Source organism: Chinchilla lanigera, unplaced genomic scaffold (genome assembly GCF_000276665.1).
Source record: "Chinchilla lanigera isolate Chin_1 unplaced genomic scaffold, ChiLan1.0 scaffold00002, whole genome shotgun sequence".
Classification (NCBI taxonomy): Eukaryota; Metazoa; Chordata; class Mammalia; order Rodentia; family Chinchillidae; genus Chinchilla; species Chinchilla lanigera.
Window position 1 is genome coordinate 55,563,445 of NW_004955403.1, and position 27,741 is coordinate 55,591,185.

The window sequence follows — 27,741 nt, forward strand, 5'->3', positions numbered from 1 at the left end:
AACTCAAGCGACTGTCCTGCTGCCCTGGGGCATGGAGTTCGAAAGAAAGCTCACCGAGCAGACCATGATGTAGTTCATCTACCAAACAGCTGCAGTGGTGATCGATAACTTAGGTGTAAATAACACAAGGAGTAGTAAAAATCATAAGATACAGAAGAGGTGATAACTTATGACCTTGATTTTGTTTATGAGCTTATGATTTTTATTTCATAATAAATCTTATAGACACATCTAAAAGAAAGAATCAAATACGATCTAAATGTGCATCTGTATACCTAAATTATACTAATAAACTTAAATTAAAATGAATAAATATCAAAAAGTACTATCTGAATATAAAATAGAACCCTAAAAGCTCTCTTAACAATTTTATTTTTTCCATTTTTATTTTTTATTCATACATGATTTCAGTACATGATGCCCACATTTGCATCTTGAACCATAATGTTAAACGGCCATGATTTTAAAATAAAATTTGTTTAAGGCTTCTTTTCTGGATTACTGTGTTTCACAAATAGCTTGCACAGTTTCTGGAAACTTCTGCCTCAGGACTAGATAGACACTGACTCAGGTTCACCACAGGGTTGCAGTACAGTGAACTCCTGACATTCCAGCTCTGATGCCCCTGTGACACCAACGCTTGCTGGGGTCAGAACATCTGGCTTACAGCAGCTGAAATCCAGAGACCCTAAGCTTATTTTTCCTTCTGAAAATTGCCAGGGGAAACCCAGGACAGTTATATAGGGCAATATTTAACGATAAGATTGCTAAAGACGAAAGAAAAGCACTTTTGCACTGATCATTTCAATCAAGAGTTTTGAAACAAACATTCTCTGAATTCCTGAAATGTGTCTACCAATTTATCAATTCCCAAAACGTAAGAGAAAATGAGAACTTTTCCTTAAACCCCAATATGAAAATTCTGTGTCATAGTAATTATGACTAGAATTCCTGGTATCTTGTACTTTCTCTGCATATTTCTATGGCATCCACACGGTTTGCTGTAGTTTATAGAGAATATTTACAGTGAGGCGTGGTGCCACACGCCTGCACTCACAGCACCTGGAAGGGTGATGCAAGAGCCTCTCAAATTCAAGCCAGCACCGGGCAACTTAGTGACTGTCCCAAACCAAAACATGAAAAAGGGTTGGGGATACAACTCAGTTTTAATGTCCTCAAATCAACATTCCTCACTGCTGCAATAAATATATGTATATACACTAATCCACATGAATGCCAATGAAAGACTTATCCTTGGTTGAGTTTTGTCCTTTTTTCAAACTGTATAGAACTTCCAGATATGTGAAATATATTTATCATGTAAAAATAGGGTTTTGTATAAGGAAAATCAACTATGGATGAATGCAGAGTTACCTTATAGCCTATTTTGTTCTACCACATGATTAAATTCAGTCATTGAAATCAACAAGCAATGTCAGCTATCCAAATTGTGCACAGTACATTGAGTGCTAATCTAGAACCTAGCAGCCTCCGTCTAAAAAACAAAGCAAAAAAAACTTTAGAATTATAAGTGGAAATAACACCTTTTCAAAACACTGGCTTCCATTATTTAAAACTTGTTAGTGGTACTTCTGTTATAACACTTACCACACCATGTCGTAATTGGTAATTGTTGGTTTAAAAAATAATTCCTTACTCTATGACTCCTTGAGGCTAGGGAACACATAATGTGGTTATTGTTTGTTTATCTCACTTGCGGTGCAAAGTAATAGGTTGTTCATTGTTGTTTGTTTGAACTGGTACATGTAAGAATACAGACGGGAAATATGTTTGGAAATTGGAGAAAGAAAATGGTGCTCACTTCTTTTCAGTTGACAGATGGTGAAGAAAAAGCTCTTTGTGCCATGTGTCTTAGCTTTGGTGGTGTTTCTTAGCTTCAGGGTACATCAGATGCAGAATGGGGAGCTTTTAGAATACCCAAGCCCTCCACCCCTGCTTCTGGGCAGCCTGACCCTCCCATCCAGCAGTTCCCAATTCCGGACCACAGACCAGGAGCAGTTCTTGGCCTGCAGGGGTGAATGGTGAGCCCCTGAGCGAAGCATCAGCTGTATTTGCAGTCAGCTTCACCTGCATGTCTGCCACTGTCACTGTCATTCCCACCTGATCTCCATCTCCTATCTTAGCAGCAGTGGCGTTCTATTTTCACAGAAGGTGGGAGCCAGCTCTCAAGTGTACGTGCCAGGGAAATAGGTCATACATAGCTTATGAGAATATAATAATAATTAATAATAATAATAATAATAGTAATAATGAGAACTAGAAATAAAGTACATATTGTAGTTAAAAATAAAGGAAACAAAAATGTCACTTATCTGAATCTTTCCCAAACCATCCACACTCCACCCCTTCATGGAAATATTGTCTTCCACAAAACTAGTCCCTGGTGACAAAGACTGGGAACTGTTACTGTAAGCCCAGAGTTGTACAAGTTTGGGAGTCCACATTTTCACAAAGATCCCAGAGAATTCTTCATAAGGAAGTGCCTTCTAGAGTATGTTTTGAAAAGATTACTGAAGGCAGAACAAAACACACTAGCAGAGAGTAAGTATTGCTCTCCATCATGGTCTAGGTATAGAAAGGTATTATGTAAAATTGTATATAGATAATTCTTTTAAAATCAAGTTTAGCATTTAATTATGACAATTCCTGTGTGTTTCTGTGAGAATGATAAATATTTTGCTTACTGAGATTTATGTTCCAGTAACAATTATTTGTCACCGGTCACTAACAAACTGAGACAAGGCTTTGTAAGCGCACACTTTGTTATATAACTGCCCCGAGATTCACATTGGGTCAGCCAGGGAGTGCTCCTTGGCAGGCTCTCACACATGTAAAGTTATAGCATTAATAACAACGCTTTTATCATTCACACTGGGAATCTAGACCTTCCATTAAAGACACTTCAGGATTTAGCGTGTATATTATAGATAATTATAAGTGTGATGCCACATAGGCATTATATATAGCTTGAGAATCTAATCCAGTTATTTTGAATTGAGTCAGTTTCTTTTTCCTTAAATTCTGTTGAATTTAGGGGCCATAGTTTTAAATTTTAACATCTGCTTATGTATTAATGTACATTTTATTCTGCTTGTGGGAGAACTTGACTCTAAGTATGACTGTATGTGGATATAGAATTTTATATTCACTTTTGTGGCTACAATGTCTAGTAGTGTGTAGCAATGACTAGGCATGTCACTCCTAAAACATAATTTTGGGACATCAAAATCTGTATCAAACAGCCTTATTTGCCAATATCAGTAATTAGAAATAATGACTATAGAAGCTTTGTAGTGTTTTTAGCAAGTTAGCTGTAGGTTTATTTTTTTATTTTAAAGAGAAAAGAACAAAAATAAATTAAGAAACACAAAGACATAAACAAAAAACACAAAAACAATTAAAGTGATACAGAATATCAAACAAGATGATGGGAAATTAACAGTGGTTGTTGTATCACATATTGTTATCTTCAAATTGGTTACTCAGATAACCACATATAGGCATGTAAGATTGATCAAACAATTAAACTTTAATTGTTCCTTTCAATAAACCAATAGAAATTAGTAGTACAATTATCTTAGCTATCATATATATATGTGTATATATATAAAATTTATCCCTTCCTTCTTTCTAGCTATAGTTTTAAATTCCATGAATGTCAGAGAAATATATAAATCAACATTTTACACCCTCACAATGAACACTAATTTGAATAATTTTACCACTTTGGCTTTTGGCAGATTAAAAATACATATGTAAATGTCTGCTAGAATAGCTCCATATTAACTATGTCCAAGTATATACTGAATACAAGTGCTTATTTCAGCTACTTTAAAATTAAAGTTTCAAAATTTAACTAAAGGAATTACTGAAGAAATATAGAATTTCAATAATTCAGAAAAAAGTGAACCTTCATGTTCTTTAAAACCTTTTCTTTCAGATATAGGAAATTTAAATTCAGTAGGTATAACTCATGATACAGAATTTCCCTCTCACATCTTTTGCATGTGAAAAGATATGGGTATTCGAACCCATGTACAAGTTATTTTCAGTACTTACATTGCATTAGCAGGATGACTGTCACCCCCAAAGAAGGTTTAGTTTATTAACTTCCACATAAATTAAATGCTTGTTGTTTTAGCTACTGTTGTTTTTCTTGTAATTTACGCCCTACGTTATTCCCCACCACCGATGTATTAGTTACTTTCCTGCCAGTAGGATGCAATAGCCCGCTGCCACAACTGAAGGAGAGATTGGTTATGGCCCCCAGTTCCAGTCCAGAGTCAGCTGGCTCCAAGCAGAGAGAGCATGGTGTGAGGACAGGCGCCAGGATTTTGGAGGAAAGGAGCTGGGGATGAGAAGCTCCCTGCACATACCCCACAGCCCACGAGTACTCCACTGTGGAGCGCGTTCACATAACCTGATCACCTTGCAGACACACGTGACTTTTGGGGACCCTTTTACATCTGAACTGTAACATAACTTTTACCTTACCAAAAAACACAATCCTCTTTAAAGACCTACAAAACATTTTTATTTACATTTTAATGAGTGTAATTTATTCTATACAAAATAAAAACTGTGTTTACTATTCACAAAGCATTAGTTTATGCAAGATTTTTAACTAAATTAAAGTGATTTAAATCTATTTGAGTTGTGGCACTATCACAATAGCATATTTGCCAACAACACTGTATAGAGTGTATCTTACCTGTGTGCCTTTTCTCTGTTATGTGGAAGTAAAACCTGCCAAGAGAGACAGTGTTCATTAGTTGTATGATCAAGGATCTGCCAACTTCACATCTGCATGGAAGACTTTTCCTTCTAAGCCTACAAATCTATAAATATCATAATTATTGTGTAACACACAGTATAAGGAGGTTCTATTAGGAATTTTATGACTGTGTTTATCACTGTAATACTGACTGGAAGAATAGTGAAATATCTTGGACCAAGAAAGGCCCAAGAGGATAGCTATGAGAAGAGCTGTAAATAACAGCATCAATTTGGGGAATCTTCTACATGACGTTATGACCAAGGATTGCTCATTTTCTATTAAAAGTAAGAAAACCGGATCACGCACTTCACAGCCTCACAAGTCGTTCATGGGTGTTTACAGGCATTTCTCAGCGGGCTCTTTTCCCCCAGAACATGTTGAAGGAAGGTCACACCTCCAGCACCAGGCTGGCTGGATCGCTTAGCAATTAAGAGCAGAAATAGCTCTAGTGACAGAAATATGGTTTAGGAAGTCTGCACTTTCAAGAATTCTGAGTAATCTAATGCAGAGACTAGCAGTCATCATTAGTAATGTGGCTAGAAAGAGGTGCTTTCTTTGCAGATGAGTGCGGACCCTGATGGACTGGTAGCTCGTCATGTACTCACGACTCTGGACCACAGTTGCTGCAGTTGGATAATCCACCCCTATCTTAGAAGGAAGGGGCCAGCGGCTGTTAATAATCAGTCAAGGTCATTAACTTTGTATTTGTATTTGTTGGAGTCATTATTGAGGGTTAGGCCATTTATGGGCCCATTCTCTATCAGTGATTTTGTTTTACCAGAAAACCTCAAGTTTAACTGTCAGTTATTTGTCAAGAACCGTGCTTGAGAGCAGAGCTGGCTGCTGAGTAGGAACCTCTCTGCAGGGCAGGAAGGGGAAAGCAGTGTGGCCTAATGATTTGCCCAAAAGGTGTTGGTCAGCTGAGCCCATGTACCCCAGCAAGGATGCTGTCCCTTTTGGAAATGCAGCAGGTTGGAAGTGTCAGGCTCGGCAAGGTCATGTCTACGTTCTTCTGAGCCCTCAGACATCCGAAGAAGTGATGGATATGATCACAAAGATGGCGTTGCTTTTGACTTTCAAGATATATGTTTTATATTAACAAGAGATGTACTGCAAGCAACTCCACTTTCGTAAATAAAATAGTCTTTATTTAGTAGTTGGAGGCTGATTCATTTCATATTCCCAATATTCAGATTTATTACCTTTAAAAATATTGCGTTGACATATGTAAAATGATAGAAACTTAAAACCTACTTTGTAGGACATATGGTCCTTTGAATTTATTACCTTTTGGCTTAATTTTTAAAATAAATCATTATGTATAGATGACTTCCAGTGTCATTTGAAAAAAATGCTGTCACTAATCAGAAATAACCATGCAATAATGAAAGTATTTATTTGGCAGAAACTGTAATTTTGTATTCTATTTGATCCAGCTAAGCATCAAATACTTTTCAAGCTACTTGCATACAAAGGATTTTAAAAACTGGGTTATTAAATACCCATATTTTAATACCCATAAGTATCCTATAGGATAAGAATATAAGCATACGGAAAAATATTGCAGTGTGGTTAAATTGTGAATCTTTATCTTCATGTATTTCCCTGGAACATGAATATATTCTTCAAACCATTTTGCTTTAACCTCAGTCAACAGGCTAAATTGGGTTAAAAACTGTTTTCACTGACAGTATAAGGTAATGTTGGTGTATCTTTATCCTTCAAGGTTGCTTAATATTGTTTGAAATATAAGATTAGAGAATATCATTAAATTTATATTAATTTATTTTAAAATAAATTTTCAGAAAACTGTACCTTTCCAAAATTATTCAGTTACCGTTCTCTAATGTCAGCAGGTGGGGATTTCACAAACTTGTCACAGTTGACTGTTTTGGGCTGGCTACTTGTGGGTGTTTCAGGGTGTCCGGCAGTATCACTAGCCAGCCATTGTTCCAGACAGTGTCACGTGTCCCCTGAGGGGCACGTTGTCCCTGGTGGAGAGAGGAAGCAGTCTTCGGATACTTTCCCACAAATACTGCACTAGATGATGAAATAATTTTCCAGGAAAACACTACCCTATGTAGAAGGTAGATTGCTGCAATTTTATAAAAAACACTTCAAAAGAATTGACAATGATGAATATCAATGTCTAGAGCCAAGGCAACTCTGACAGCGAAATAAACAGGATCATACAGGAAAAGAAGAAAAATCCTAGACCATTCTCAATTATGAATATTTGAAATTTCAAAAATTTCCAAGAGGTTATCTACAAAACAAACACAATGCTATATGAGATAATTTTGTGTTAAAGTCAGATTTATCCCAAGAATGCAAAGGAGTTTGACATTTGGAAACCCCTTATATTTTCCAAATTCATAGACTAAAAAAAATGTCTCAGAAAAGTCACATGACTATTTCAGTAGAAGCAGGAAATGTGATAAAATTTTATATTCCTTCAGGATAAAGACTTTCACAAACCGGGAACAGAAGGAAGCTTCCTTAAAGTGATAAATTATATCAGTTTTGCTATATAAAGTGTACCTAAAATTATATCTAGCAAAATTCTACAGGAAACATTACTTTTAATGGAAAAACATGGTCCTCTCTTTCAAATGAGAATAAAATATGTTTACCATTATTTTCCTAAGAAACCTTGTACTGGAGCTTCATTCTAGAACAATCAGTATACTTAAAGACAAGGGAAGAGTCTCTAAATTATAAAAGAAGAAGCAAAACTATCATTATTAAAGTAAATTATTATGTAGAAAGATTAAAAAGATAATGTACACAAATTATTACACATGTGGTTGAGGTTAGCAGTCTTTGAACTATTATCTATTTTAATTATGTTCTTCAGCAGTAATTTTTAACTTTAATTTTAAAAGCATTTAAATTGGCAATGAAATCTGAAGATACTAGGAATAAATATTAAAATAGATTTATAAAACAAGTATTCCACATGTGATAAATGAAATTCAAAATAGTATCAGTGAAAGAAATTAAGCAGTATTGCCAACAGTATTGTGTAGTAACATTGTGTTAAAAATCCAATGGTTCTCTCAGACCCATAGATTGAATGCCATTCCCACAGAATAACAGCAGTTTTTATTGGAGCCTGAGACTCCAATTAAAGAATTTTGTGAAAGAATAATGTGTTAACATTATTTAAGACAACCATGAGGAAGAACAACAAAATGAGCACATTTAGACAAAAAATGATCATAAAATTATAGTAATTAAGAGAGCATGTTATCAAACCAGGAACAAATAATTCTACCAACAAAACATTTACAGAATCCACATGTAACATGGTTTCATAGATCAATGGGAAAAGGAGCAATCTTTAAGTAGGAGACAATGAGACAAATATTATTCCACTGAAATAGAATAGACTCTCATTGCAAACCACTCTAAAGAATAATTCCAGATAAGTTAAAGACCAAATTATGAAAAGAAACTTGAAACACTTAGATCAAAATAATGTATCTGTTTTTGGCATAAAAATTTCTTAAACATACAATAATCATTAGTGGTACCATAGTAGAAAAATATAATTAATTGTACACTCAAGAAGTTGTAGTAATCATAGGATAATAAGAAAAAAAGATGAAGCCAGAACACACCAGGAATAGATATCTCACATGTAGCAGTAACGGAAAAGTTATTAGAACAGAATTTATCAGCAATAATTTTAAGAAAAATAAAAATTCAATAGAAAAATATGCACTGTTGCCAGTTTCCAGTTGCCACATCAAACAGAGGAAGCTGGAATAAGCAATGATTGCATCTAATATAGAAATACTCAAATGTCATTAGAGATCAGAACAAAGAAAATTAAAACCTCTAAATATTGTTAGAAACCCTACCCCAGATTGGAATACCTGTACCTGCAGCAGTAGCAAAGGTTTAAAAATATGACATTCAGACTGATGGAAGTCTAAACTGACACAACTATCTGGGAAACAATCAGCTTTTAAAATAATTCAGTCACCTTGAAACTTTACTATGAGTCATGCATGTTTCCAGAGAAGGTGTTGCATAAGTTGCACCAGATACTGTATAGAAGGAAGTCCATGGCAACAGGCATCCTTATTGAGACCAGATAGTCCTAGCAGGGTAAACCTACAACTTCAGGGAAAGTGCACATGTAAAGTGTGATGTTTACATAGCAATGAATATTAATGAGATACTGCACCCCACAACAGCAGAAGGAAGTCTTAGAATCATATCGTTAACTGAGAAAAGGAAATCAGATAGGATCTTAGTTTTATTAAGGGAACAAAACTCAGCTATCTATTTTGGACAAAGGTTCTTTGTGATGAACCGTGCATATCTTTAGAGCCCAAACTGGTAAATCACATCTCGAGGTCGTCATCACCTCTCAGCAGAGGAGGCATTGCAAGGGCCACAGTTTACATGTGGGTCATGGACAAAATCTCAACATGTTTCATACAGGTTAATTTATATGCAGTGTTGTCGTGTCACTTTTTCAGCAAGATGTGTGCTTAACGTCTTTAGCACAGATTCCTTGTTTTTCCACTCGTTATTTTTTCTTTTTTTCTTTATTTTCTCCTCCCCCACCACACAAACCAGTGATAGTAGCCACTCTAATGGGTAGGAGACAGTGACATGTTATAGTCTCCTTTACATTTTCCTGATGATTACTAATATTGAACATATTTTTCACATGCATATTGGCCAATATCACATCTATTTTAAATTAAGTTTTCTATTTATTATTAATAGGTATTAATAATAAATAGAAAAATAATTATAATATTGATATAATTATCAATATTATATCTTAATTATTTTAAATTAAGTTTTCTATTTATTGTTAATAGTTATAATAATAAATAGAAAATAATTATAATATTGATATAATTATCAATATTATCTTAATTATTCTGTTATAGTATTAATAATATTAATAATAATTATTAATTTTATTTCCATGTAGATTGTATGTTCCTTTAAGTAACTCTCTCTAATTTTGAATTTATAATATATTCTTTGTTTCCCCAAGTTCTGTGAGCTATTTGAGTTAAATGAGATTGTCAGTAAAGAGTGAAAATTGTATTTCAAAGACTGATTAAGAGAAGTCCATGCCAGGAAGGCACTGAGCACCTTCAGGTCATCCTAAATTTGCTTCTAAAGTCACCTAGCCATGGCTTTCTCTTGGTCTGCAGGGAAACTTCGAATTCACTCCTAAAACCCTCAGCAAGCAGCTCCCTCCAGGCCCTGCGTGGACCTCACCTCCCTGCAGCAGCTTTCTGACATGATCCCTGGTGCTAGGGATTCCCAAAGCTTAGTTACTGGGTTCATCTCTTTCATGAATTTTCCAGAATTTTACATGGTAAGAAAACAGAAGAACTTGAACTGAGTGCGTCAGTCCGTCCACACCAAGCTGTCACACACTCATTGCAGACTTTTGATCTTACATTGACTCTTCATTCATTTTTACCTCCCGAATAACTAGTCAGTACGTGCACCATGTCCTTCGCCAGCACCTTTTCTCTTCCCCAACGGATGTCCCAGGCGGGCCTCCAGAACCTCAGTGCCTTCTGCCTTGAAAGCTCTTTGTCTGTCTCAGCTATTTCCGGTCATATATTGGCTTTGATTGGTTCTGAATACTGCCGCTGTGAACTTGTTCTTTATAAGATAATGTTTTTATCATTTGCTTTTCTTGAAATGCCACTTACAGAAGTTCTTTGCTTATATCAAGACAGATATCTTCATGTATTTTAAGCTGAGTGATTACATGCAGAACTCCACCTGAAACCTTATCTGCATTTCTAGAGGGAAGACACAGGGAATATTATAGAAACCACAGGGCCTGTTCCTAATTGAAATATGGAATATGAATTTACAGTTATGAGAAGTATTTGTAAATGTCATTGGTTACAGAGAGAAGGGATTATTTTCAAATAGAGGGTACTGGGCTTTCGTAAAGATTATTTGATAAAGAATTTACTAAGAGAACCAAAGTGAAATTAATCCTCAACTATTTCTTAAAAAGTTATAGACTCCTTCAAAGTCTACATTTTCTCTATTTCCTTTCATGTCGTGTCACATTACTTCTTGACATGGCCCTGCTCAAGAGAGTCAAGCTCTGCACAGCGTCCTAACTCACACCGTGACCCTAACTCAGCTGTCCTACCCTCCATTCACTACCAGCCCACACCTGTCTGCAAAGGACAGGTGTGTGCAAGGAGCTTCCATGGGATGCCTTAGACACAAGTGTGGTTTGCACTGTCTTGAAATTGTTGCACACACATCATCCTCATGGTATTTATGTTGCTGGTTATAAATCCCCAGCAGTGTCATCGATGTGTGGTAGCTCTCCCAGCTATGTTTATTAAGGTCAGTAATGGGATTCTGTGCTAATTTTCTGTCTGCCACACTGCCTATCAGAATGTGATACATCATGCCTGCGGCTGCGTGCTTGATGGATAGATAGTGAGATGCAGCAAAATATTCCTTGAACATTCATTCTTGATAACTTATTCATCAGACTGGAGTCACACTTTTGAATACGTGAGAATTTCCAATGCACTTACTCCTTCCATAGTCAGGGGGAAATATTTTAAATGCAATGAATTTGACAAATGTGAGTTAAAATGTCAAAATTACATGAACATGATGTCAGCCGTGCCTCTGTGGTGAGGACAGTGCAGATCCATATGCTCGAACCTAGAGCAGCACTTTCTGTGATGCTAGCAGGGAAACAATCCAAAATGAGGAAGCAGAGACCCTACAGGGTCATTATACCTGCTGCTGGAAACCCAGAGGTGCCAGAGAGAGTGCTCGAGCAGGAGGGGCTTTGTCAAGGAAGAGCAGGAAGCTGGATAATGTTTCAAAAAGGAAGAGAATGTGAAATGCACTGTGGGCATGCGTGTGTGTTGTGTAGAGCTTGTGTGTTTGTAGCTGTGTGTCTGTGCCTGGCTTGGATAAAAAGTAGTGATTTGAAAGTAAACAGATTAGATTTTCATTGAATTGGATTAGAATATTTAGGAAGTTTGAGTTCTTATCTATAAAAATCAGAAACAAAAAAGATTTTCAAAGTAAATGAATAGCCTGGGATATAGCTCAGCGGCATAAGCACCTGCCTGGCAAGCCTGAGGTCATGAGTTCAATTCCCGGTACCAAAAAAACCCAAAAAACAAATAAGCAAATGAATGATTTAATTCTGTTTATTTGGTGTACTTTGAAGAGCACAGTAGTTTGAGTCCTCTTTTATTAGACGTTTAAAAATAATAAACCTTCAGACACATTCAGACACATTCACTCAAATAAGCAGAATATAGACTGCCATGTTTGCAAAGTTAGAATTTTCAAATTTCTCCTGGTTTCCATAATAGAAATAAGAAACTTGACAAAAACTGTAAAAAAAATTCCCTTCCATATGTAGAGAAACAGATTTTTGAAGATCAAATCTTTTCTTACTGAAATTTGTGGAGAAACGTTGGACAGTTGGCCTACAATGGGAGCGTCATTGGCATAGGGTGTCAGAAATATCTTAGCGCATTATGAGAATATGCTTTTAATTTTGGATATCGTATTTTGGTACTCAAAAAATGGAACTTATTCTGAAGTTTATAGTTTTCATAAATAAAATACATCGCATGAAAAGAATCCATTGGAAAACACAAAAGGATGAACAGTGTTTTCCAGTAAATAGTTTTCTTTATATTTTACTAAGTACTGAGTGAAATTATTAATAGATTTTTAAAATCAGTTCATCAAAGCAGAAGCTAAAGATAAGTATCTACAAAAATTGATGGAGGTGAATTATTTGTCAGATTATTTACAAATTTAAGCATAAAGCATATTTTCCCCTTAAGGATCAATGACTCTTTCTTACACTTTTCAAAGAAAACTCATTTAAACTCAGTTTGATGTAAGAGGTATTAAATAAATATTGTCTACCTACTTTTCATTTGGAGGAATTAAGTAATAGTGAGAAAATACACAAATTAACAGCAGTTTAAACCATGAACCTTGAGCCAGCAGCTGGGAGCTGTTGTATGGTACCGGATTATGATTTAATATTTTTATTGACCCCTAAATTTATGTCAGTGGAGATTTTGTGAATGGGTTGGTTGGCCGATTTTGTAAAGTATTGGTTTGTGCAATAAGTTTAAGAACACAAGCATCTTTAAAACCTAAGTGGGAATTCATCTCTGAAATAAATGGGTGGAACACTGCTCTACCTCTGCAAACTCAGGAGGCCAGTTGGTCCCATCTAGATGCTTTTTGTGTTCGACTTCTGCAAAAGCATTTCCGGTGGTCCCATCCTCTGGTAAAAGAGGCTGTAGCTCACCCCGCACAACTCTTTGCTATTCTTATATTTACCAGTGAACCAAAAGCACATGTGTTATGCACAGAGGATGATATAGTTAAATATGTCCACTTGACTTGTATATGACAAAACGTGAAATTGCTTGCAAGTTGATGAGCAAATACTCCGAACTAAGATGCTTTGCGTTTCCCTTCAGTGGTGTCTCCCCTGTCCACCGGTTCTACTCGTGCCTTCTCAAATACCTCCTGCACAGCAGGGTCAGGAGCGTCTTCATGACATGGAAGTGGGTTCCATGTCAGTTCAGAGCTTTCTCCACACCCCCTGACCCAGCCTTGCCCTCAGAGTGGGAGCCAAGTGCTCCATCCTGGTCCTCAGAGACACCCTGGATGCGGGGCCCACTTGCCTGTCCTCCCATTCTTGGCCCATTCCCACCCCTCACTAGGATATAGCCTCGTCCACTTGAGTTTCTCAAACCTTGCACCACATCTTCCTTGAAAATGTGCCAAATGTCCCCTTTTAATTTTTTTATTATTTTAATTGGCAAGTAAGCTTATCAACAAATGAATCCCCCCATGTGCTGTGGTAAAACACTTACAGCCAACACCGCCTATACTCCACGTATGCTTGCGCAGTGACTGTGTTGTACAGTGGACTCCTTCAACGGCTTCCTCTTGTCAGATTGCAGCTTTTGTCCTTAACATGTCACGACTTCCTCTCACCTCCTGCCCCGCTGATCGTCTCCTCTCTCCTCCTGTGTGTTCAGCACTTTTATGCTGCACATACACGGGAGACCAGGTGGGATCTGCCTTTCTGTGTTTAGCTTCCTTCACTTACCGTAATTTCCTTCGGGTTCTTCCACATTGTCGCAGAGGAGGGACTCCCTCTTTTCTCTAAGCTGAGTAGTATTCCGCTGTAGGTATTCATGCATACACCCATTAGTGAGCACCAAAGACCATTCCATATCTTGCTACCATGAGTAATGCTGCCATGAACATAGGGAGAGATATCACTTAAACATACTGATTTCCTCTCCTTTGGAAGTCTACCCAGTAGTGGGGCTGCCGGATCATATGGTAGCTCTATTTTTAAGTTTCTGAGGAAACTCCATACTGTTTCCATAATGGCCTTTCCAACTTACATTCTCACCAACAGTATGCAAGGGCTCCTTTTCCTCCCAAATGCAAAAATAGACAAATGGGATTTTTCAAACTTAAAAACTTCATCACAGCATAAGGAACAATCAACAGATTGAAGAGACAGCCTATGGAATGAGAGAAAATATTTACAAACCATATATCTGATAAGGGTTAATATGCAAAATGTGTGAAGAACTCAACGCAATTCCAAGAAAACAAATAACTCACTTAAAAAAGGGCAAAGGATTTGCATAGGCGCCTTTCCAGAGAAGACCGACAAATGGCCAGGAGGGTTAGGAAAAGGTCTTGAACGTCACGGGGCACCAGCAGCAGGGAAATCAGTCACAACAGGACAGCACCTCTCACCTGATAGAACGACTATTATTAAAAGTACAGAAACGACAGCTGTCTCTTGCTTGTGACATGCACATTGCCATCTTGCTATTCTTTATTTTCTCAAATTTCAGCTCAAGTATCTCATGACAGGGCTGCCATTCTCTCTGCCTCACCCTCTTTACCCTCCACCCTGGAGTCCACACTGATTCTGATTACTGCCATGGGTTTATGCACATGTGTGTGCAGTAACATGTATGGAAATGTGCATGTTCCCCAGTATGGAAATGTGCGTGCCGCCCACATGTCCCCCTGAGGTTCCAGTGGGGCCAGGCCACATCCTTGTCTTGTCTGGCATGGTGCCTGGGGGTGCACAGAATATCTGCAAAATGAACTGATTCTGTGAAAATTCTTAGAGGATATTCATCTGCTTTCCCAGAAGAGCCCCAAGTTGCCACAGGACATTGGGAAGCATTTGGGATTATTAAAGTTTCTAATTCATGTGCTCATTCCCCTTACACATGTCCCTCCACAAATTCTGAACCCTTCAAAGACCAATAATGTAGTCTTCAGAATCACTGGGAACTCTTTTTATTCTATGTATCTCTCCAAAATTTAACTAGTAGCCAGAAGGAAATAATTCTGTCCAATTTTGTATTTCTCTGAAACTCTCTTATGTTTTGAGGTTAGTGTGAAAAATAGGTTTTAAATTTATTAACCTAAAAATCTGTTGTCACTAAGAGCAGTAAAAGCTCAATCCTTTGAAAATTTGTACTTTTGGTTCTGCGAATACCGTGGTACCTCGATTCGCAAACTCAGTTCTCTCCACGACCCTGTTCACAAGCCGAACTGGACAAGACCCGATCGAATTTCTCCGTAAGGTCGACATTAAACCATTGAATTTGATTCGGTTCTCGTCCAACTCTGTTTATGACCAGAATTGTGGAAAGAACCAAGTTTATGATCCAAGACACCACTGTATTCTAAGTATATTTTATTACAAAGAAATAACTTTCAGGTGAATGATCACAAATAACAATAGAACTACTTTCAAAAATACGATATGATAAATATAAACACAATTCAGAAGAACAGAGAGCCAGCCTCTGGAAAAGAAGAATGAATGCAGCGCTAATTTTAGCAGTGATCTCTCTTTCTGCTTTGGTGTGGATGTGCCTGTGAGTTGCCTAGGATTATTTCTTTTTCCCTCCACTGCTCTTTCTCCTCCTGACTCTGTAGTTGTGTGTGTGTGTTTGTCTCATGGGGACTGCAGGGCCACCCTCCCCCGAGTCACATCACACTTACTGGCCTCTGTACAGGCCGAAAAGTCAACACCGTTCACACCCTGTGGACGCCGCTGTGCTATTTTAAATGAGACAAAATGATTCATGGCCTTTTATTTTATACTTCCTTCAGAGACTCGGCACCGCTGAGGCATGAGAGGACTTTTCCCCTCTTTGTTCTTTATCCTGCTGACACAAGGAGGAATTTGGTACAGTAGGTTACTAACCACCATTTCTGCTTTCTGTGCTTTGGAAATCTCTTTTATCCAACACATCAGAACATATCTTCCCTCAGTATTACTCATCACAGAAAAAGAAAAAATGACTGTCCTATGAACACTGCAGCTGGTCAAATTTCCCTATAAGATTTCACGACATGATATCTCAACAAGTTTCATTTTTACTACTAAAGAACTCAGTAAGAAGTAACCACTTGATTCCATAAATATGTATAATGAAGACAGGATTATAAAACAATATTTTTTTCTGTTTTAAAAACCATTGTTATTATAAGGAACAGGAGAAGAAAATAATAATAAAATTCATATTGAACTTGAATGTGTCTTTAAATTTTTAGGTAGTGTTATTTTAATGAAAATAATTTATTTTGAGTGTAATTTCACATACAGATAATGATAACATGGATTCCATCTATCATTGTTGGCTTTGTATGAACATTGATGTATAAAGAATTATAGTGAAAGCATTAGTAGTCACAGTAATATTTAATAATTTCAATAAATTGCTTTTGAACTAAAATCTACTTACCAAATCTTTGAGTAATTTAAAGTGTTGATGTAAAATATTCCACAGATAGGTCTACAGGAAATACTTGTGTGCTCTCGCCTGCAATTGGTTGTCTGAAAAAGTGCTACCTTTAAATGACAGCGTATCTGATGATGAGCAAATTTAAGAGGCCTTGGATGATCATGTGCTCTGCAAAAGATACCTTCTCCTTCCTTTCACATCAGTTTGCCCAGCTCTTCAATCTTTAAAGATTATACTCTGCCTATTCAAGAAACTTGAATGAGCTCATTTATTTTTCAAATTTTCCCTGCTGATACTCATTTATTCATAATCCCATGAACGTATTTTAAGAATTACAGTTCCAAATATAAAGAAGATGCTATAAACTCTATAGATACATTGTAACGCCCTCTACCCATATGGACTGCTAACAGCTTGCTGCCCTGGCTCCTGGATCCTCGGGCTGGAAGGAAGATTACATGCAACAGGACGGAGACCAGTTTTACAACTGTAATTATCTCTCCTGCCTGCCTGGGATTATTTCTATTTCCCTCCACTGTTCCTTTGATTAAGTCCTCGCTGCCTAGTGCATTGTACTTTGGACTCCCATTATTCCTGGCTGATCTGCTGATTCTTCTGTGAAGCTGCTGCACAGGCAGCCTTAGCACTAGCTGTTCTGGGAGGCAAGGGAGATAGATCCCAGCACCCTGTTGGGAATGGGACATGGAACCCCGTGTGGAGACCTCTCCCTGGTGGCAGCGCCAGCTCTGCCCATGGTAAGCAGCACCCCGCTTCAGCTGCACCTCCTGTCCTTGTATCATTCTTCTTTGTTCCCAGTTAGAGAAGCACTTAGCCTTTACTCTGTCCTTTCAAGGTACCTACGGACCATCTCTCATTCTTATTTTGCCAAGATATGGAAACCTAGAAGATGTCTTTCATTTTATCAATGATGTCATCCAGAAATATTGAAAGAGACATTTGAATAGCATAGTGAATGCGATGAGGCTTTATGGCTTTATTGTTTAAAATACTGAAATTAAGAAAAGTTCACACCCCTATACAGTTATTCACTCATTCAGCACATATTTGGCTACCTACTATAAAAGAACACTGTTTCTCTCTTTTGCTTACTGGACTGTGACTTAGAAGGTGTAGTTTCTTATTTCTTGTAGCTTACAGTCTCATACAAGCCATCACAATGAGCCAAGAGTAATAGGATTTTGGAGGTGGGTTGATAGGGTAGGGAGCAAATAGGAATGTGCCTCTGTTAGGATGAAAAGGAACTTCCTAGTACAAACACTACCTGAGCTCAGATATTCACGGAGGAGGAGTAACTGAGATGGTGTGAGAAACCAATGAGGGGTTTGAACAATGTATCTACCCATGTCCGTTTGTGTATGGAGGTCTCTAAGTTTTGCAGATATGTGATGGGCAGCTAGAGAGATGGAGGAATATAGGTAGACAGACAGATAGATGACAGATACAGACAGATGGGTAAGTAGACACAGAGGTATAGATAGGTAGATGTGCAGGTTATTGATGGACAAATGATGGATGATAATAGATGCTGGTAGGTGGCAATTCATGCATGATACATCAGCAAGTAGCTGATTGATCAACTGGCACATAGCTGGTGGTGAGGCCGACAGGCAGATGACAGCGGAAGGGTGCGCACTGCCTTGGCATGACCCCCTGCGTCTGCAGGTTCTGGTGTCTGTCTTGCAGTGGGGAGCACCTACGGCTGGTCCACAGCCCACCTTGTGGCTGGAAGCCCTTTCTGGCTGATCCAAACCGGTGTGATATCCACATAAACAGAAGATGGAGAGTCTCAAACCCACATTACAAACGTGAAGAATCCCTTTGGATTTTCACTTGCTGCCACCGTACGGTGATATTTTCACATGCAGATACAACTTTAAACTTGAGAGATCTGCAAGTCAAAGTTGGTACAATATGGGCGATGGTGCTGACCTTGGGGACATTTATCTTTATCCTCATCTGCAGGGGCCACATGGTGCCTGGCCAGGGCGGCTGCTGTGTGGTGGCCACTTCTGGGACCTTTGCCGAGGTCTGTGGTGCGCGCTACAGCTGCCCCACATGCCCAGCAGGCACACTGCCCCTGGGACTCGCACCAGGGCTCACCCATCCCTTGTGGGCATGCTCATTTATTCAAAGGAAGAGATAAACAAACATAAATAACTCCAGAATATGCGTGGCTGCATGGGCAAAGAGAGACACGGCTTGATTCTAGCTGTTGTGAAGTTTAAATACTTAACTAATGAAACCCTCTGTGAAATAAAGCTGCCCCGCCCGGCCCCCTTGTCAGTGTGGACAGCCAAGCTTTGCATTTGACATGACATGAACCCGGGTGGGGGGAGAGGGAAGGGCCAGGCCCGAGGAGACAGCTGTAAGGGAACCCATTTTGCTCCCTCGCCCCCAGCACCGCAGGTCCTCTGGGTGCCGGCGGGGTGGATGGGCCTGGCCTGAGTGTGGAGCATGCTCCGCTGGGTGGCAACCCCCCCCAGCCTGTGTGCATGCAAGTGCAACTTTCCCGAAGTGTTTTTCTTTCTGTCTCCAAGTCACAGAGCAACTGCTGGCATTTACACACCTTCTGTGCTCACAACTCTCTCCTTGTTGGTTTTGAAATTAATTTTCGTTATCTTGACACAAAGACCCAAAATATGACTTTTTCCCCATAGGAACAGACGGTGAGGAGGCAGCAGCCCTTACAATTTACCAAAAGGGGGGATGCTATATTTAAACAGCATATTAATACACGATCATGCAGCTGGGCAGATTGTGTTCCTCGGAAAGAATGTTGCTGTTGCTTTTCTAAAATTTACTAGTGCCATTGCAGCTTGGCTTTGGGGAAGCAGCGCTCAGAGGCTGGGAGGAAGGGAGAGGAAGAAGAGAGGAAGGAGGGCGGGGAGAGGGAGAGCAGGAGAGGCGGAAAGAAGGAAAGAGAAGGAAAAACCTGTGCTGGCTAGAATTCCATCCAAAGATTTAAACTGTTTGAATACTTCAAGCTGCCGAAGACAGCACTATTAATTAAATAATTCCTTGGAGTGAGACAGAAAAGGAAAGGAAATCTTAATTCATCAGTGAAAGAAAACATTTATAGAAAGTGTTTTTAAAATTCTGTCTCCAGTCCCTGCACTTGGGCTGGAAGCACGTAAGGTTCCCGTAATGCCGGCCCTGCAGTAATGCCTTTGCATCCAGGCAGCAGTGCTGAGTCCTGGCAGTCACCAGTCCTGTGAGGCTGGAGGTCCAGACAACCAGGGGAGGGGGACTGGAAGATCTGAACGATGGGGTTTGAAGAGAGGCTTGAAAACCACAGGAAGCATTTAACAATTGACATTTGAATTACTGTAAACTCCTGCTGTTTTAAGGATGACACTTAAATCTGTGCGGTTCTGAGAGGGCCCATTGTGTGTTGCTGGATTTTCTGGCGTTAGAGCCAGTACTGCATCCCAGGAACGCACGGACGAGGGTCCATTGAAGCCACTGGCCTCTTGGCCAAAATGCTGGCTCTCGGGTCTCCAAGAGAAGCACAGGAAGCTTTATTTTCAATTAGCTCCAAGCTAAATCCTCTCATTTATATTTCATTGTAATTGAACGAAGGCTCAATGAGGGAGTAGATTATTTCTGTTTAGGACAAACTGCCAGAGAGATTTTGGAAGCCATTGTGTCTTCAGCTCATAAGAGGAATAAAATAAGTCTGCAGATATTCTTATTCCTGAAATCAGACATTCAGTGGTATTTTTTTTTTCTAGAAATGTCAAGTGGGTAGTAACTTGATACCAAATGTTACTTTTTAAAACATTTTTATGTGAAAGTCACTCTTTTAACAAGAGACAAGCTATATTTAAAATTCTTCTGGAAATGGAACGAAGGGAACAAATTCAAAGTTTACCGTTTTAATTACAGCAGAACTGTTTGTATTGATCTAATCAATCCTTCTAGAAGCAACAGAGCTCCGATTAAACAGTGAGAAATTCCAAATGGAAATTGCTTTAATACGTGCACTCGTGCTGTTGTCTAATTTGCAACAGGGTACTGCTCAGAGTATATAATTTATTTATTAATACCTGTATTAACTTCTCAAAGTACTTGTAGATTTTAATCTTTCATTTGGATTCCAGTGACTGACACATGTGGTACAAGAACTTCTTATATTAGCATCCCAGTGTCTGAAGAACATTTGTAAAAGACATATATATGCCTAGGTAGCAACTTAGGACTTTGCAAGGTTTAATAGCTAAAATATTTACACAGGTCTCTGGGCCCCTTGCAAGGGAGACGGGCTCTGCAGATAACTAGCACGCGCAGAAGGTATGGGGCACAGCTCACAAATCAGATCTCAGCTAGTGTTCTTTTCACAGTCAACAGAAATGCACATGCGATTCCTTTCTCAAAGGAAGAGAATTTTTTCATACTTTCATGATAAAACTGGTTTTTAAAGTGGCACACAGAAATGCCCCATTTCTCTGGAGCTGTCAGCTGCAGGCTGGGTGAGCGTGGCTGCAGCTCTGCCCCGGGGTGGTCAGCACTGCACACATTCGCAAGGGGTGTCCACGCCTGGGCCGAGGGCAGACGGACGGGCCTTGAGCTGGGCATTGGTGAGAAAGCCACCTGCAGCGGTGCCCTCGATGGCTTTGCCCCCGTTTCATTATCCAGAGCAGAGCAGGTGCCACATCTGACGGCCCAGAATGGGGCTTTAACCCTACAGGCCAGAGGGGGACAACCTTGGGCTCAAGCAAGAGTCATTTCCACGGAAGGAGAAACCAGGATTCTGAGGAAAGGGAAATGGCTTATACTTGAATATTTTAGGTCTTCCCTAATTACATTATTATTGTAAGACATCACTGAAGGTTAAACACTAATAATTCAATCGTAGAAGGCAGGTAGAAAATAAAGATATTTGCATAACTGCTGAATTCCAAAGCAGGTTCCTCTAGGCCAGTTAATTCAAGGATATTTAAGGCAGACTTTACCTTTTCACCTGTCTCCCACGGAGACTACGCATCCCGTTTTGTGTTTTTATTTGTGAGAACCTGTACATATGGATTCTATACAGTGCCCAGCACTCTGTTCCTACACAAAATAATTAGACGCAGAAAATTCCGGGATAATTTTATTGTTTACAATGTATTCTATGTGTACGAGGGTAACAAGTCAAAGAAATGGAATTTTTTCTGTTTAAATTTCTTCTCTCTGTATATGTTCACACCTTCTAGACCCCGGTAACCTTCCCATATTTAAAGCTAAAAATTAGCTGGTATTACCCACAATATAAATGACCTAAAAAGAGCTACCTGGGGTGGGAGATATTAATGTTTCTGGATTTGGCAGGCGCAGGCCTTTGGAGAGACAGGTGATAAATGTAATTGTGTCTTACCCTTGCCAATCATAGCGGGAGACCTTAAACTAGATAGAACGTGTGCTGCTGCACCGGCTCCTCCACTCCGCCACATGCTCGGCCACGGCGCCCCATAATCGTCGGCACAGCTGTGCCAAGCAAACTAATAAATTAACAGTATGTCAGGTTCCTCCTCGAGAGCCCATCTCTCTAAGTTGTTGGGGTCGGGGTGGGGCATGTTCCAGTTCACACAGTCTCTTAAAAATTATTTCTAAGTCTGTACTGTGCGCCTTTTTTTCTCCTCAATACTAGGTTTTGAAAGAAGGGCTTTCTCCCTGAGCAACATCATTACACCCCCCTAGCCCCGTTTTATTTTATTTTTTATTTTGAGACAGGGTCTGAATAAGTTGCTAAATTGCCCAGGCTAGGGACAAACTTGCAATCCTCCTGCCTCAGCCTCGTAGAGAGCTGGGATTACAGGCAGTCAGCATTGTGCCTGCCTCTGTGCACCCCTTTCAGTAATTGGAGATGCATCCGTGACAAAGAGGGAAAGGTGCTGCTCTTCTGCCAGAGTAGGACCTCGGTCAGTAGCCGCATGAACCCATGTCAGGAGCCTGCAGGGAGATGAGGCAGGCTATGCAAAGGACTGCGCAGGAAGGCTCCTTGTCAGGGTGGATGACACACAAGCCCTGAGATCCAGGCTCATGAGGGAGATAAGGCTGGTGGTGCCCGGGGGAGCAGCATCCAGCTGAGCAGGAGTCCTGCTGAGAATCGAGGTGTGGGGTGGGCTGAGCCTGAGGAGCAGCCACTGCCTCAGGAGAGAATTCTGGCCCTGGAACCAGAGAGCAGATGCGTCAGCTTCTCTCCGCTGTGACAAGATACCAGAGACGGGCAGGTTGTAAAGGGGAGGGTGTGTGAGCTCACAGAGCTTGAGTTTCAGCCTGGGGTCACTTGTCCCCTGCTTTGTGCCTGTGGTGAGGCAGAGCGGCATGGTGGGAGGGCATGGGGGAGTGAAGCTTCTGGAATCCTCCTGTCCAGGAGGCAACTGAAGGCAGGATGGAGCCTGGGCTTCCAATATCTCCCTCAGGGCCACGCCCCCAGTGACCTAGCTTCCAGTACTAGGCTCCACCTCCTCAAAGTTCTAATGTCCCCCAATAGTGCCACAGGCTGGGACCAAGCCCACAGGAGCTGTAGGAGGAATCTGAGATCCAAAGGTAAGACAGAGATGGTGAGAGCGACAGAGTAGGGTCCTGCCCAGGTGCAGACGGCTTTGCTTTTGCTTCTGACGGCTGAGCAGCTGACTGCAGAGTGGTGAGAGGAACGGCGTGTAGGTTGGGTGGAGCACTGTGGGAAGACAAATTCATCCCATGCAGAGCACGCTAGACAACTTGGTAGGGACCATCGGGGAAGCTCGGGCGGATTGTGCCAATGTGGAAAGATAGACGTTACAGAATTTGCTGGAAATTGTGAGTTGGGAATAGGTTTGCAATCCAGTGTTTCCAGGATGTGCAAACAGGTTACCTTTGCTCGTTCCTGTGAGTTTTGTCTTCCAGCTGTGTCTTCCGGCCCATGACATCGGCTGCCGGTCTCATTGGAGATGCACCAATGAGGGTGCCCAGCCTATGGTCATTCTTGCTTCCACACAGCAAGACGTGCCCTCCGGCCAGTCACTGGAGTCCAGCGTCATGTGTCTGTCAGAGTGCTTCTGGGTCAACTGTTCTCTGAGCCAAGACCTGGTAGCACAGACTTGGGGAGTGGAGCAGAGTCTGGAGCCAGGAGCTTAGGGCTCGGATCCCACACACCACACTCCAGGAGTGTTCGTGTTAGCGTTAAACTGAGTGATGCATTTAGAGCAAATAACATTCTTCTCTTGATCCTCACCCAAAGGCAGCAGGAAGAATATCCTTTAGGCTCAGGATGTGTATTTTCCTAGATCTTGAAGGAAGAAAACAGCATCTTCTCTACCTGAAGTCTTCCTGTTTTTAAAGTTTGGATCCAAGTGAATGGATTACAGGTTAACTAAGCAAAGATAGATTTGCCCATTACATCAAATCAGAACCTGAAAAAAAAAATCAGAACATGGCAGAAAGTTCTTTGGCAACAAACTAAATATATTTTCAGATATATCTAGGGAAGAACACTAGCCATGCTTTCAAAAACATGAGCAGTGGCGAGTAGGCGTCACAGAGATGGACGACATAAAAGTATTGTAAAATTAGATGTAAGTCGTACTGTTACTTATAAAGCTCTGTCTGGGCTGTTTGTGGTAACTGGGACAAAAATTAAACAAAACAGAGTAACACAAACTAGAAAAATATTTGCATCTATTCCCATATATACGTATATGTATGTACACACAGAAATACAAATATGTATCCATATACATGCTAGGAAATTTAAGGGCTAAGGAGCTATATATTTCTTCTCATTCTACATTATCTTGTTTGCACTTGCTTCTCCCTGGGGTCTCTTCACCTCTCTACAGAAATTAACAGTTAATTGAAGATAAAGAGAGTAGCTGTCATATATTCACATCAGAAATTATATCCAGTGTTGCAATTCCAAAGTTTCCGGGAGATGCAGTTGCTGACATTAAGTTGAGGGAATTGCTAGTCAAACGTGATCTCGCAAACAGAACAGACACTGTTATGATAAAGCGCTCATGACAGAGTCAGAGGAGAGAATATTACACCAAATGATAGGTGTTCTGTTGCTTCCTTTAGTCAGAGCCATAACAAAATTCATGTTTACATCTGATACATCCATTTATTCATTTTTTCCACAAGGAAAAGTAAATGCAATGAGCAGCCTCTGTCCTTACCCTGTAATTTGAATATTTCAAACTTGATGGGCTCTGCTGTCCTTTGGATTTATGATATGGCAGACTCATGAATACCAGTACTGATGTAATAAAACACAGTGTTTAAGAAAGTTCGCAAGCACAAGTCCACTTCTTCAACGAAACGTGCATTTCTTTGTTTATTTGTTTATTCACTTGGCTTGATTTATAAACTCTCACTCCTACTCATTAAGTATAATCTGGAAAGAATACTTCGCTGTAATATATTACAGCAACATATAAACTGGCTAAGAATGCATTAAGTGCACAGGGCAGTAGAAGATACCCACACTTGTGTTGGGAATATCAGGGTGACATTCCGTACTCTGGAGCTGCCAGAGAAGACAGGTAAAAGAAGGGTGCAAGAACACAAGACTAGAAGTCACTGGTTCTGAGGCTTTTGTTTCTATGGCTTCGTCCTTGATTTTGAAGTTATTGAAGTAATTTCTATCAGAAAGGCGTGTTTTAAATGAGTGTTACAAAATGCCAAGAAGCAGTGTAATTACTAAAGACGTAATATCAACATTTAAGCAGAAATCCTGTGACTAGTTGTGATCAACTGAAGCACCATCTGCCTGTGTCTGAGAAATAACCTGCGCTTGGAATTACTTGAGCCTTTCCTCCAAACCATAAGTAGGACACACTGGAGAAAACATCTAAAGTTGATCCTGGCCGTGTCTTCTTCTCTGCTGCAGCCACATTATATGTGACAGTGTCTTTCTCTCCCTGGTGCCACTGCTGGGAGACTAAGCGCTCCGGAAGACAGAACACCTGGCCTGCCCTCTCCGCCCTCCTCAGCTTCAGCCTCAGAGCTGGCATCTTGGTGTGAACATATGAAATACTGGCAACAGTTGACAGTAACCCATGCTGTTGGTGCGTGTAACCGTGCAAGTCATCCGCTCACGACAAAGGTAATGAGAAATGCTTTGGCCACAGAGACGCTACAGTGGACACAAAGATTCCTTGACTGCGTAGTGCAGATGGGTCTGCAGAGGAAAGATGCCGGGCTCTTCTCACTCCTCTGTGCTCTGTGGCTCCCCGGAGAAACTGGGGGAAGTTTTTCTTCCTTCCCCTCAGTGCTCCTACTGTGTAACGTGCAGATGCTGTGAGGAATGTGTCAGAAAGCACCGGTGATTCTTTTGTAAACTTTTGTATTTTTATTTCATTCATATTTCAGTTTTAAGTGTATCGTAAATTGAATTTTTTTAAAATTAAGTTTACTGGTACATTTTACAAGATATATGTTAATTCCTCCTTTTTATCCCCAACCCCCTCTCCTCCCTTCAACCCCTCTTTCCCTCCCTACTTACAAAGCTTTGTTCCATACTTTTTTATTTTAAAGAGAATAATAATAAAAAATATAAATGATACAGAATTTCAAAACAAGAGGATAGGAAATTAACAATGGTTATTATATTGCCTATTGTTATCTTCAAAGTAGTTGCTCAGATCAGCAGATTTAGGCATGTAAGATTAATCAAACATTGTAAACACTAACTGTTCCTTTCAATATACTAATAGAAATTAGTAGTATAATTATCTTACCTAATATACATGTAATGTTATATTAACATATATAATATTTTAATATACATACGTTCTTTCCTTCTTTTCTCCTTTCCCCACCCCAGTTATTCTTTCCTTTTTGAGCAGTTTCCATTTTATCCTTTCTTTTAGTGTTCTATTTCCCTTTTCCTTCTTCCTTTCCCCCTTCCCTATTTCCTCTTTTCTTTTAAATAGTTTCTTCCCATTTCACAACATCTGTTAAACACTTGGGTCATTCCTTCCTTTTTCAGTTTCTCACTCCATGGAGACAATGCAATATTTACACATGTGAGTACAATTTATTTCACTTAAATCATATTACATGCACAGAAGTTCTGTGTAGGTTCTACACTTACTATGGTTGTCATAAATCCTATATTAGAAATATTTATAGTTTTTAGTATGATAAAATGCAATGGAAACAGTTCAAAGGCTTACGAAAACATCTTATTTTGCATGAATATAATTAAAATATCCTGCTTAAAGCATCATTCAAAATGATATAAAATTGTATTTGTAACTATCTTATCTTGGTCACATAGACACGTTGAAATATAAATAAGAACTAAAAATCAATCCTCCATTTTTTGAGGGTGGATCATTAGGACCCTCTTCCACAGAGAAAGTGCCCTGGTTTGTATCCTCTGTTGCCCAAGCTTTTGGTTGGATCAGCCGACTCGTGAAGACAGAGTCAGTCGTATTCACCACTCTCCTCCCCGGGGAGATGGAGACTTTAGCTGAGAAGTGGCAGTGGACAGAGATGAATTCCTCCGCACCACTTTCCAAATCATTGCTTTCAAGGTGGAACTTGCATAGCAGTGTATTTGTCCATAAGGCTCCAACCAAAGCTTACATGCCCAGGAAGAAAGTTTGTATACTGCATATGTGTTGCACACTTATTTCTACTTCTTTATCTCTTCTGATTGTTACAAATGCTATTTTTGAAGTTGCTGTCTTCATTTTCAGTATAGAAACACTAAGGCGTGAACTACCTCTTTTTTTATTTTAAAAATAAAAGTAGGAAAACATTAATAGACAGACAACCTTTTACAAAATAGCAAAAGAACAGTACAGACAATACAGAGTTACAAAGAAAGTGATAAGAAATTAACAAGGCTTGTTGTATTGCATATTGATATCTTCAAAGTGGTTTCTCAGGAAAACAGATAGAGACATGTAATGTTGATCAATCAAGGACTCATTGACAGTTTCTTTAAGCAAAGAAATAGAAGACAGTAGATCAACTATGTTAACTATCCTGTATATGCATACAGACAAAATTTTTGCTTCTTTCCCTTCTTTCTTCCCCCATCCCAGTTGCCCTTTACCCTTGAGTGTTTTCCTATCATTTCACAATGTCTATCATACCTCCTAGTTTAAATTAACTCTTTCAGGTTTT